Source organism: Chionomys nivalis, chromosome 1 (genome assembly GCF_950005125.1).
Source record: "Chionomys nivalis chromosome 1, mChiNiv1.1, whole genome shotgun sequence".
NCBI classification, from domain to species: Eukaryota; Metazoa; Chordata; class Mammalia; order Rodentia; family Cricetidae; genus Chionomys; species Chionomys nivalis.
In genome coordinates, this window is record NC_080086.1 from 203,977,747 (window position 1) to 203,991,833 (window position 14,087).

The following is a 14,087-nucleotide window of genomic DNA, read 5'->3' on the forward strand; positions in this document are numbered from 1 at the left end:
CATAGAGTCAGGGCCAAGGGCCAGGGCCCGCGTTGTTGTGACTGAATGAGGCAAAAGCTTTTGTTAGTATGTTAAAGGCTCACAGCTCTATCACCATGAGCCAGCGTTCTTCAGAGACAACACCAAGGAGAGTAAGGCAAGATGACTAGAAGAAGAAAATACAGGCATGTTCATGTTCCTGAAGAAGCACAAGGAAGAGGCAAGAGAGATGGCTCTGTGGTAAAGAGCATTGCCTGCTGAGTTTGATGAGACCACATACAGACATAGAGTCAGGGCCAAGGGCCAGGGCCCGCGTTGTTGTGACTGAATGAGGCAAAAGCTTTTGTTAGGATGTTAAAGGCTCACAGCTCTATCACCACGAGCCAGCGTGCTTCAGAGACAACACCAAGGAGAGTAAGGCAAGATGACTAGAAGAAGAAAATACAGGCATGTTCATGTTCCTGAAGAAGAACTCACATCCAAGACATCCAAAGGACGACAAACACCAGCAAAAGGTGTACCAATTTTAAGCCAGAGAAACAATTTATCTAGACCTCCTCTATGAGGTACACGAACGGCCAATAGGTCCACGGAGACCCCTGTACTCCACATGTTAGGGAAATGGAGATGTGATCCACACACCACATTGAGCAAACCTGGTTTAGTAAAAGAAGTTGAAAAACGGGTTGGAGAGATGGCTCAGTGGTTAAGAGCATCGCCTGCTCTTCCAAAGTTCAGAAGTTCGATTCCTGGGAATCACATAGTTGCTCTCAAAATGAGGTTTGGTGCCCTCTACTGGCAACAGAGGGGAGAGGCAGGAGAGATGGCTCAGTGGTTAAGAGCATTGCCTGCTCTTCCAAAGTTCAGAAGTTCGATTCCTGGAAATCACATAATTGCTCTCAAAAGGAGGTTTGGTGCCCTCTACTGGCAACAGAAGGAAGAGGCAGGAGAGATGGCTCAGTGGTTAAGAGCATTGCCTGCTGGGGTTGATGAAGCCAAGTGGACACATACAGCCAGGGCCCCCGTTGTTGTCTCAGAATCAGGCAAAACATTTTGTTAGGATAATAAAGACTCACAGCTCTATCAGCATGAGCCTGCATGCTTCAGGGACACCACCAAGCAGAATGAGGAAAGATGGTTAGAAGAAGAAAATACAGGCATGTTCATGTTCCTTAAGAAGAACTCACATCCAAGACATCCAAAGGACGACAAACACCAGCAAAAGGTTTACCAATTTAAAGCCAGACAAACAATTTATCTAGACTTCATCTATGAGGTACGCGAACGGCCAATATGTCCATGGAGACCCCTGTACTCCACATGTTAGTGGAATGCAGATATGATCCACACACCACCTTGAGTAAGCCTGGTTTAGTTCAAGAAGTTGAAAAACGGGTTGGAGAGATGGCTCAGTGGTTAAGAACATTGCCTGCTCTTCCAACCTCCTGAACTGAATTCCAGGCAACCACATAATGGCTCACAACCATCTGCAATGAGGTCTTGTGCCCTCTTTTGGATACAGAAAGAAGAGCTGGGGAGATAGCTCAGTGGTTAAGAGCTTTGCCTGCCCTTCCAAAGGTCAGAAGTTCGATTCCTGGCAACCACATAATTGCTCTCAAAAGGAGGTTTGGTGCCCTCTACTGGCAACAGAAGGAAGATGCAAGAGAGATGGCTCAATGGTTAAGAGAATTGCCTGCTCTTCCAACCTCCTGAATTCAATTCCAGGCGACCACATAATGGGTCACAACCATCTGCCATGAGGTCTTGTGCCCTCTTTTGGCTACAGTAAGAAGAGCTGGAGAGACAGCTCAGTGGTTAAGAGCATTGGTTGCCCTTCCAAAGGTCAGAAGTTCGATTCCTGGGAACCACGTAATTGCTCTCAAAAGGAGGTTTGGCGCCCTCTAGTGGCACCACAAGGAAGAGGCAGGAAAGATGGCTCTGTGGTAAAGAGCTTTGCCTGCTGAGTTTGATGAGGCCAAGAACAGACATAGAGTCGGGGCACAGGGCCAGGGCCCACGTTGTTGTGACTGAATGAGGCAAAAGCTCTTGTTAGGATGTTAAAGACTCACAGCTCTATCACCATGAGCCAGCGTGCTTCAGAGACAACACCAAGGAGAGTAAGGAAGATGGCTAGAAGAAGAAAATATTGGCATGTTCATGTGCCTGAAGAAGAACTCATATCCAAGACAATCAAAGGACTACAAACACCAGCAAAATGTTAACCTATCTAAAGCCAGAGAAACAATTTATCTAGACCTCCTCTATGAGGTACATGAATGGCCAATAGGTCCATGCAGACCCCTGTACTCCACACGTCAGGGAAATGGAGATGTGATCCACACACCACATTGACTAAAGCTGGTTTAGTAAAAGAAGTTGAAAAACGGGTTGGAGAGATGGCTCAGTGGTTAAGAGCATTGCCTGCTCTTCCAAAGGTCAGAAGTTCGATTCCTGGAAATCACATAATTGCTCTCAAAAGGAGGTTTGGTGCCCTCTACTGGCAACATAAGGAAGAGGCATGAGAGATGGCTCCGTGGTTAAGATCATTGCCTCCTCTTCCAACCTCCTGAATTCAATTCCAGGCAACCACATAATGGCTCACAACCATCTGCAATGAGGTCTTGTGCCCTCTTTTGGATACAAAAATAAGAGCTGGGGTGTTAGCTCCGTGGATAAGAGCTTTGGCTGCCCTTCCAAAGGTCAGAAGTTCCATTCCTGGCAATCCCATAATTGCTCTCAAAAGGTAGATTTGGTGTCCTTTACTGGCAAAAAAGAAGAGGCATGAGAGATGGTTCAGTGCTTAAGAGCATTGCCTGCTCTTAGAACCTCCTGAAATCAATTGCAGGCAACCACATAATGATTCACAACCATCTGACCTGAGGTCTTGTGCCCTCTTTTGGCTACAGTAAGAAAAGCTGGAGAGATAGGTCAGTGGTTAAGAACATTGGCTGCCCTTCCGAAGGTCAGAAGTTCGATTCCTGGCTACCAAATAATTGCTCTCAAAAGGAGGTTTGGCGCCCTCTAGTGGCACCACAAGGAAGAGGCAAGAGAGATGGCTCTGTGGTAAAGAGCATTGCCTGCTGAGTTTGATGAGACCACATACAGACATAGAGTCAGGGCCAAGGGCCAGGGCCCACGTTGTTGTGACTGAATGAGGCAAAAGCTTTTGTTAGGATGTTAAAGGCTCACAGCTCTATCACCACGAGCCAGCGTGCTTCAGAGACAACACCAAGGAGAGTAAGGCAAGATGACTAGAAGAAGAAAATACAGGCATGTTCATGTTCCTGAAGAAGAACTCACATCCAAGACATCCAAAGGACGACAAACACCAGCAAAAGGTGTACCAATTTTAACCCAGAGAAACAATTTATCTAGACCTCCTCTATGAGGTACACGAACGGCCAATAGGTCCACGGAGACCCCTGTACTCCACATGTTAGGGAAATGGAGATGTGATCCACACACCACATTGAGTAAACCTGGTTTAGTAAAAGAAGTTGAAAAACGGGTTGGAGAGATGGCTCAGTGGTTAAGAGCATTGCCTGCTCTTCCAAAGTTCAGAAGTTCGATTCCTGGGAATCACATAGTTGCTCTCAAAATGAGGTTTGGTGCCCTCTACTGGCAACAGAGGGGAGAGGCAGGAGAGATGGCTCAGTGGTTAAGAGCATTGCCTGCTCTTCCAAAGTACAGAAGATCGATTCCTGGAAATCACATAATTGCTCTCAAAATGAGGTTTGGTTCCCTCTACTGGCAACAGAAGGAAGAGGCAGGAGAGATGGCTCAGTGGTTAAGAGCATTGCCTGCTGAGGTTGATGAGGCCAAGTGGACACATACAGCCAGGGCCCACGTTGTTGTCTCAGAATCAGGCAACACATTTTGTTAGGATAATAAAGACTCACAGCTCTATCAGCATGAGCCTGCATGCTTCAGGGACACCACCAAGCAGAATGAGGAAAGAGGGTTAGAAGAAGAAAATACAGGCATGTTCATGTTCCTTAAGAAGAACTCACATCCAAGACATCCAAAGGACGACAAACACCAGCAAAAGGTTTACCAATTTAAAGCCAGACAAACAATTTATCTAGACTTCATCTATGAGGTACGCGAACGGCCAATATGTCCATGGAGACCCCTGTACTCCACATGTTAGTGGAATGCACATATGATCCACATACCACATTGAGTAAGCCTGGTTTAGTTCAAGAAGTTGAAAAACGGGTTGGAGAGATGGCTCAGTGGTTAAGAACATTGCCTGCTCTTCCAACCTCCTGAACTGAATTCCAGGCAACCACATAATGGCTCACAACCATCTGCAATGAGGTCTTGTGCCCTCTTTTGGATACAGAAAGAAGAGCTGGGGAGATAGCTCAGTGGTTAAGAGCTTTGCCTGCCCTTCCAAAGGTCAGAAGTTCGATTCCTGGCAACCACATAATTGCTCTCAAAAGGAGGTTTGGTGCCCTCTACTGGCAACAGAAGGAAGATGCAAGAGAGATGGCTCAATGGTTAAGAGAATTGCCTGCTCTTCCAACCTCCTGAATTCAATTCCAGGCGACCACATAATGGGTCACAACCATCTGCCATGAGGTCTTGTGCCCTCTTTTGGCTACAGTAAGAAGAGCTGGAGAGACAGCTCAGTGGTTAAGAGCATTGGTTGCCCTTCCAAAGGTCAGAAGTTCGATTCCTGGGAACCACGTAATTGCTCTCAAAAGGAGGTTTGGCGCCCTCTAGTGGCACCACAAGGAAGAGGCAGGAAAGATGGCTCTGTGGTAAAGAGCTTTGCCTGCTGAGTTTGATGAGGCCAAGAACAGACATAGAGTCGGGGCACAGGGCCAGGGCCCACGTTGTTGTGACTGAATGAGGCAAAAGCTCTTGTTAGGATGTTAAAGACTCACAGCTCTATCACCATGAGCCAGCGTGCTTCAGAGACAACACCAAGGAGAGTAAGGCAAGATGGCTAGAAGAAGAAAATATTGGCATGTTCATGTGCCTGAAGAAGAACTCATATCCAAGACAATCAAAGGACTACAAACACCAGCAAAATGTTAACCTATTTAAAGCCAGAGAAACAATTTATCTAGACCTCCTCTATGAGGTACATGAATGGCCAATAGGTCCATGCAGACCCCTGTACTCCACACGTCAGGGAAATGGAGATGTGATCCACACACCACATTGACTAAAGCTGGTTTAGTAAAAGAAGTTGAAAAACGGGTTGGAGAGAGGGCTCAGTGGTTAAGAGCATTGGTTGCCCTTCCAAAGGTCAGAAGTTCGATTCCTGGGAACCACGTAATTGCTCTCAAAAGGAGGTTTTGCGCCCTCTAGTGGCACCACAAGGAAGAGGCAGGAAAGATGGCTCTGTGGTAAAGAGCTTTGCCTGCTGAGTTTGATGAGGCCAAGAACAGACATAGAGTCGGGGCACAGGGCCAGGGCCCACGTTGTTGTGACTGAATGAGGCAAAAGCTTTTTTTAGGATGTTAAAGGCCCACAGCTCTATCACCACGAGCCAGCGTGCTTCAGAGACAACACCAAGGAGAGTAAGGCAAGATGGCTAGAAGAAGAAAATACAGGCATGTTCATGTTCCTGAAGAAGAACTCACATCCAAGACATCCAAAGTACGACAAACACCAGCAAAAGGTGTACCAATTTTAAGCCAGAGAATCAATTTATCTAGACCTCCTCTATGAGGTACATGAATGGCCAATAGGTCCATGCAGACCCCTGTACTCCACACGTCAGGGAAATGGAGATGTGATCCACACACCACATTGACTAAAGCTGGTTTAGTAAAAGAAGTTGAAAAACGGGTTGGAGAGATGGCTCAGTGGTTAAGAGCATTGCCTGCTCTTCCAAAGGTCAGAAGTTCGATTCCTGGAAATCACATAATTGCTCTCAAAAGGAGGTTTGGTGCCCTCTACTGGCAACATAAGGAAGAGGCATGAGAGATGGCTCCGTGGTTAAGATCATTGCCTCCTCTTCCACCTCCTGAATTCAATTCCAGGCAACCACATAATGGCTCACAACCATCTGCAATGAGGTCTTGTGCCCTCTTTTGGATACAAAAATAAGAGCTGGGGTGTTAGCTCAGTGGATAAGAGCTTTGGCTGCCCTTCCAAAGGTCAGAAGTTCCATTCCTGGCAATCCCATAATTGCTCTCAAAAGGTAGATTTGTTGCCCTTTACTGGCAAAAAAGAAGAGGCATGAGAGATGGTTCAGTGCTTAAGGGCATTGCCTGCTCTTAGAACCTCCTGAAATCAATTGCAGGCAACCACATAATGATTCACAACCATCTGCCATGAGGTCTTGTGCCCTCTTTTGGCTACAGTAAGAAAAGCTGGAGAGATAGGTCAGTGGTTAAGAACATTGGCTGCCCTTCCGAAGGTCAGAAGTTCGATTCCTGGCGACCACATAATTGCTCTCAAAAGGAGGTTTGGCGCCCTCTAGTGGCACCACAAGGAAGAGGCAAGAGAGATGGCTCTGTGGTAAAGAGCATTGCCTGCTGAGTTTGATGAGACCACATACAGACATAGAGTCAAGGCCAAGGGCCAGGGCCCGCGTTGTTGTGACTGAATGAGGCAAAAGCTTTTGTTAGGATGTTAAAGGCTCACAGCTCTATCACCACGAGCCAGCGTGCTTCAGAGACAACACCAAGGAGAGTAAGGCAAGATGACTAGAAGAAGAAAATACAGGCATGTTCATGTTCCTGAAGAAGAACTCACATCCAAGACATCAAAAGGACGACAAACACCAGCAAAAGGTGTACCAATTTTAAGCCAGAGAAACAATTTATCTAGACCTCCTCTATGAGGTACACGAACGGCCAATAGGTCCACGGAGACCCCTGTACTCCACATGTTAGGGAAATGGAGATGTGATCCACACACCACATTGAGCAAACCTGGTTTAGTAAAAGAAGTTGAAAAACGGGTTGGAGAGATGGCTCAGTGGTTAAGAGCATTGCCTGCTCTTCCAAAGTTCAGAAGTTCGATTCCTGGGAATCACATAGTTGCTCTCAAAATGAGGTTTGGTGCCCTCTACTGGCAACAGAGGGGAGAGGAAGGAGAGATGGCTCAGTGGTTAAGAGCAATGCCTGCTCTTCCAAAGTTCAGAAGTTCGATTCCTGGAAATCACATAATTGCTCTCAAAATGAGGTTTGGTGCCCTCTACTGGCAACAGAAGGAAGAGGCAGGAGAGATGGCTCAGTGGTTAAGAGCATTGCCTGCTGAGGTTGATGAGGCCAAGTGGACACATACAGCCAGGGCCCACGTTGTTGTCTCAGAATCAGGCAACACATTTTGTTAGGATAATAAAGACTCACAGCTCTATCAGCATGAGCCTGCATGCTTCAGGGACACCACCAAGCAGAATGAGGAAAGAGGGTTAGAAGAAGAAAATACAGGCATGTTCATGTTCCTTAAGGAGAACTCACATCCAAGACATCCAAAGGACGACAAACACCAGCAAAAGGTTTACCAATTTAAAGCCAGACAAACAATTTATCTAGACTTCATCTATGAGGTACGCGAACGGCCAATATGTCCATGGAGACCCCTGTACTCCACATGTTAGTGGAATGCAGATATGATCCACACACCACATTGAGAAAGCCTGGTTTAGTTCAAGAAGTTGAAAAACGGGTTGGAGAGATGGCTCAGTGGTTAAGAACATTGCCTGCTCTTCCAACCTCCTGAACTGAATTCCAGGCAACCACATAATGGCTCACAACCATCTGCAATGAGGTCTTGTGCCCTCTTTTGGATACAGAAAGAAGAGCTGGGAGATAGCTCAGTGGTTAAGAGCTTTGCCTGCCCTTCCAAAGGTCAGAAGTTCGATTCCTGGCAACCACATAATTGCTCTCAAAAGGAGGTTTGGTGCCCTCTACTGGCAACAGAAGGAAGATGCAAGAGAGATGGCTCAATGGATAAGAGAATTGCCTGCTCTTCCCACCTCCTGAATTCAATTCCAGGCGACCACATAATGGGTCACAACCATCTGCCATGAGGTCTTGTGCCCTCTTTTGGCTACAGTAAGAAGAGCTGGAGAGACAGCTCAGTGGTTAAGAGCATTGGTTGCCCTTCCAAAGGTCAGAAGTTCGATTCCTGGGAACCACGTAATTGCTCTCAAAAGGAGGTTTGGCGCCCTAAGTGGCACCACAAGGAAGAGGCAATAGAGATGGCTCTGTGGTAAAGAGCTTTGCCTGCTGAGTTTGATGAGGCCAAGAACAGACATAGAGTCGGGGCACAGGGCCAGGGCCCACGTTGTTGTGACTGAATGAGGCAAAAGCTCTTGTTAGGATGTTACAGACTCACAGCTCTATCACCATGAGCCAGCGTGCTTCAGAGACAACACCAAGGAGAGTAAGGCAAGATGGCTAGAAGAAGAAAATATTGGCATGTTCATGTGCCTGAGGAAGAACTTCATATCCAAGACAATCAAAGGACTACAAACACCAGCAAAATGTTAACCTATTTAAAGCCAGAGAAACAATTTATCTAGACCTCCTCTATGAGGTACATGAATGGCCAATAGGTCCATGCAGACCCCTGTACTCCACACGTCAGGGAAATGGAGATGTGATCCACACACCACATTGACTAAAGCTGGTTTAGTAAAAGAAGTTGAAAAACGGGTTGGAGAGATGGCTCAGTGGTTAAGAACATTGCCTGCTCTTCCAAAGGTCAGAAGTTCGATTCCTGGAAATCACATAATTGCTCTCAAAAGGAGGTTTGGTGCCCTCTACTGGCAACAGAAGGAAGATGCAAGAGAGATGGCTCAATGGTTAAGAGAATTGCCTGCTCTTCCAACCTCCTGAATTCAATTCCAGGCGACGACATAATGGCTCACAACCATCTGCCATGAGGTCTTGTGCCCTCTTTTGGCTACAGTAAGAAGAGCTGGAGAGACAGCTCAGTGGTTAAGAGCATTGGTTGCCCTTCCAAAGGTCAGAAGTTCGATTCCTGGGAACCACGTAATTGCTCTCAAAAGGAGGTTTGGCGCCCTCTAGTGGCACCACAAGGAAGAGGCAGGAAAGATGGCTCTGTGGTAAAGAGCTATGCCTGCTGAGTTTGATGAGGCCAAGAACAGACATAGAGTCGGGGCACAGGGCCAGGGCCCACGTTGTTGTGACTGAATGAGGCAAAAGCTTTTTTTAGGATGTTAAAGGCCCACAGCTCTATCACCACGAGCCAGCGTGCTTCAGAGACAACACCAAGGAGAGTAAGGCAAGATGGCTAGAAGAAGAAAATACAGGCATGTTCATGTTCCTGAAGAAGAACTCACATCCAAGACATCCAAAGTACGACAAACACCAGCAAAAGGTGTACCAATTTTAAGCCAGAGAAACAATTTATCTAGACCTCCTCTATGAGGTACATGAATGGCCAATAGGTCCATGCAGACCCCTGTACTCCACACGTCAGGGAAATGGAGATGTGATCCACACACCACATTGACTAAAGCTGGTTTAGTAAAAGAAGTTGAAAAACGGGTTGGAGAGATGGCTCAGTGGTTAAGAGCATTGCCTGCTCTTCCAACGGTCAGAAGTTCGATTCCTGGAAATCACATAATTGCTCTCAAAAGGAGGTTTGGTGCCCTCTACTGGCAACATAAGGAAGAGGCATGAGAGATGGCTCCGTGGTTAAGATCATTGCCTCCTCTTCCAACCTCCTGAATTCAATTCCAGGCAACCACATAATGGCTCACAACCATCTGCAATGAGGTTTTATGCCCTCTTTTGGATACAAAAATAAGAGCTGGGGTGTTAGCTCAGTGGATAAGAGCTTTGGCTGCCCTTCCAAAGGTCAGAAGTTCCATTCCTGGCAATCCCATAATTGCTCTCAAAAGGTAGATTTGGTGCCCTTTACTGGCAAAAAAGAAGAGGCATGAGAGATGGTTCAGTGCTTAAGAGCATTGCCTGCTCTTAGAACCTCCTGAAATCAATTGCAGGCAACCACATAATGATTCACAACCATCTGCCATGAGGTCTTGTGCCCTCTTTTGGCTACAGTAAGAAAAGCTGGAGAGATAGGTCAGTGGTTAAGAACATTGGCTGCCCTTCCGAAGGTCAGAAGTTCGATTCCTGGCTACCAAATAATTGCTCTCAAAAGGAGGTTTGGCGCACTCTAGTGGCACCACAAGGAAGAGGCAAGAGAGATGGCTCTGTGGTAAAGAGCATTGCCTGCTGAGTTTGATGAGACCACATACAGACATAGAGTCAGGGCCAAGGGCCAGGGCCCGCGTTGTTGTGACTGAATGAGGCAAAAGCTTTTGTTAGGATGTTAAAGGCCCACTGCTCTATCACCACGAGCCAGCGTGCTTCAGAGACAACACCAAGGAGAGTAAGGCAAGATGACTAGAAGAAGAACATACAGGCATGTTCATGTTCCTGAAAAAGAACTCACATCCAAGACATCCAAAGGACGAGAAACACCAGCAAAAGGTGTACCAATTTTTAGCCAGAGAAACAATTTATCTAGACCTCCTCTATGAGGTACACGAACGGCCAATAGGTCCACGGAGACCCCTGTACTCCACATGTTAGGGAAATGGAGATGTGATCCACACACCACATTGAGTAAACCTGGTTTAGTAAAAGAAGTTGAAAAACGGGTTGGAGAGATGGCTCAGTGGTTAAGAGCATTGGGTGCTCTTCCAAAGTTCAGAAGTTTGATTCCTGGGAATCACATAGTTGCTCTCAAAATGAGGTTTGGTGCCCTCTACTGGCAACAGAGGGGAGAGGCAGGAGAGATGGCTCAGTGGTTAAGAGCATTGCCTGCTCTTCCAAAGTTCAGAAGTTCGATTCCTGGAAATCACATAATTGCTCTCAAAATGAGGTTTGGTGCCCTCTACTGGCAACAGAAGGAAGAGGCAGGAGAGATGGCTCAGTGGTTAAGAGCATTGCCTGCTGAGGTTGATGAGGCCAAGTGGACACATACAGCCAGGGCCCACGTTGTTGTCTCAGAATCAGGCAACACATTTTGTTAGGATAATAAAGACTCACAGCTCTATCAGCATGAGCCTGCATGCTTCAGGGACACCACCAAGCAGAATGAGGAAAGATGGTTAGAAGAAGAAAATACAGGCATGTTCATGTTCCTTAAGAAGAACGCACATCCAAGACATCCAAAGGACGACAAACACCAGCAAAAGGTTTACCAATTTAAAGCCAGACAAACAATTTATCTAGACTTCATCTATGAGGTACGCGAACGGCCAATATGTCCATGGAGACCCCTGTACTCCACATGTTAGTGGAATGCAGATATGATCCACACACCACATTGAGTAAACCTGGTTTAGATCAAGAAGTTGAAAAACGGGTTGGAGAGATGGCTCAGTGGTTAAGAACATTGCCTGCTCTTCCAACCTCCTGAACTGAATTCCAGGCAACCACATAATGGGTCACAACCACCTGCCATGAGGTCTTGTGCCCTCTTTTGGCTACAGTAAGAAGAGCTGGAGAGACAGCTCAGTGGTTAAGAGCATTGGTTGCCCTTCCAAAGGTCAGAAGTTCGATTCCTGGGAACCACGTAATTGCTCTCAAAAGGAGGTTTGGCGCCCTCTAGTGGCACCACAAGGAAGAGGCAATAGAGATGGCTCTGTGGTAAAGAGCTTTGCCTGCTGAGTTTGATGAGGCCAAGAACAGACATAGAGTCGGGGCACAGGGCCAGGGCCCACGTTGTTGTGACTGAATGAGGCAAAAGCTCTTGTTAGGATGTTAAAGACTCACAGCTCTATCACCATGAGCCAGCGTGCTTCAGAGACAACACCAAGGAGAGTAAGGCAAGATGGCTAGAAGAAGAAAATATTGGCATGTTCATGTGCCTGAAGAAGAACTCATATCCAAGACAATCAAAGGACTACAAACACCAGCAAAATGTTAACCTATTTAAAGCCAGAGAAACAATTTATCTAGACCTCCTCTATGAGGTACATGAATGGCCAATAGGTCCATGCAGACCCCTGTACTCCACACGTCAGGGAAATGGAGATGTGATCCACACACCACATTGACTAAAGCTGGTTTAGTAAAAGAAGTTGAAAAACGGGTTGGAGAGTAGGCTCAGTGGTTAAGAGCATTGCCTGCTCTTCCAACGGTCAGAAGTTCGATTCCTGGAAATCACATAATTGCTCTCAAAAGGAGGTTTGGTGCCCTCTACTGGCAACATAAGGAAGAGGCATGAGAGATGGCTCCGTGGTTAAGATCATTGCCTCCTCTTCCAACCTCCTGAATTCAATTCCAGGCAACCACATAATGGCTCACAACCATCTGCAATGAGGTTTTATGCCCTCTTTTGGATACAAAAATAAGAGCTGGGGTGTTAGCTCAGTGGATAAGAGCTTTGGCTGCCCTTCCAAAGGTCAGAAGTTCCATTCCTGGCAATCCCATAATTGCTCTCAAAAGGTAGATTTGGTGCCCTTTACTGGCAAAAAAGAAGAGGCATGAGAGATGGTTCAGTGCTTAAGAGCATTGCCTGCTCTTAGAACCTCCTGAAATCAATTGCAGGCAACCACATAATGATTCACAACCATCTGCCATGAGGTCTTGTGCCCTCTTTTGGCTACAGTAAGAAAAGCTGGAGAGATAGGTCAGTGGTTAAGAACATTGGCTGCCCTTCCGAAGGTCAGAAGTTTGATTCCTGGCTACCATATAATTGCTCTCAAAAGGAGGTTTGGCGCCCTCTAGTGGCACCACAAGGAAGAGGCAAGAGAGATGGCTCTGTGGTAAAGAGCATTGCCTGCTGAGTTTGATGAGACCACATACAGACATAGAGTCAGGGCCAAGGGCCAGGGCCCGCGTTGTTGTGACTGAATGAGGCAAAAGGTTTTGTTAGGATGTTAAAGGCTTACAGCTCTATCACCACGAGCCAGCGTGCTTCAGAGACAACACCAAGGAGAGTAAGGCAAGATGACTAGAAGAAGAAAATACAGGCATGTTCATGTTCCTGAATAAGAACTCACATCCAAGACATCCAAAGGACGACAAACACCAGCAAAAGGTGTACCAATTTTAAGCCAGAGAAACAATTTATCTAGACCTCCTCTATGAGGTACACGAACGGCCAATAGGTCCACGGAGACCCCTGTACTCCACATGTTAGGGAAATGGAGATGTGATCCACACACCACATTGAGTAAACCTGGTTTAGTAAAAGAAGTTGAAAAACGGGTCGGAGAGATGGCTCAGTGGTTAAGAGCATTGGGTGCTCTTCCAAAGTTCAGAAGTTTGATTCCTGGGAATCACATAGTTGCTCTCAAAATGAGGTTTGGTGCCCTCTACTGGCAACAGAGGGGAGAGGCAGGAGAGATGGCTCAGTGGTTAAGAGCATTGCCTGCTCTTCCAAAGTTCAGAAGTTCGATTCCTGGAAATCACATAATTGCTCTCAAAATGAGGTTTGTTGCCCTCTACTGGCAACAGAAGGAAGAGGCAGGAGAGATGGCTCAGTGGTTAAGAGCATTGCCTGCTGAGGTTGATGAGGCCAAGTGGACACATACAGCCAGGGCCCACGTTGTTGTCTCAGAATCAGGCAAAACATTTTGTTAGGATAATAAAGACTCACAGCTCTATCAGCATGAGCCTGCATGCTTCAGGGACACCACCAAGAAGAATGAGGAAAGATGGTTAGAAGAAGAAAATACAGGCATGTTCATGTTCCTTAAGAAGAACTCACATCCAAGACATCCAAAGGACGACAAACACCAGCAAAAGGTTTACCAATTTAAAGCCAGACAAACAATTTATCTAGACTTCATCTATGAGGTACGCGAACGGCCAATATGTCCATGGAGACCCCTGTACTCCACATGTTAGTGGAATGCAGATATGATCCACACACCACATTGAGTAAACCTGGTTTAGTTCAAGAAGTTGAAAAACGGGTTGGAGAGATGGCTCAGTGGTTAAGAACATTGCCTGCTCTTCCAACCTCCTGAACTGAATTCCAGGCAACCACATAATGGCTCACAACCATCTGCAATGAGGTCTTGTGCCCTCTTTTGGATACAGAAAGAAGAGCTGGGGAGATAGCTCAGTGGTTAAGAGCTTTGCCTGCCCTTCCAAAGGTCAGAAGTTCGATTCCTGGCAACCACATAATTGCTCTCAAAAGGAGGT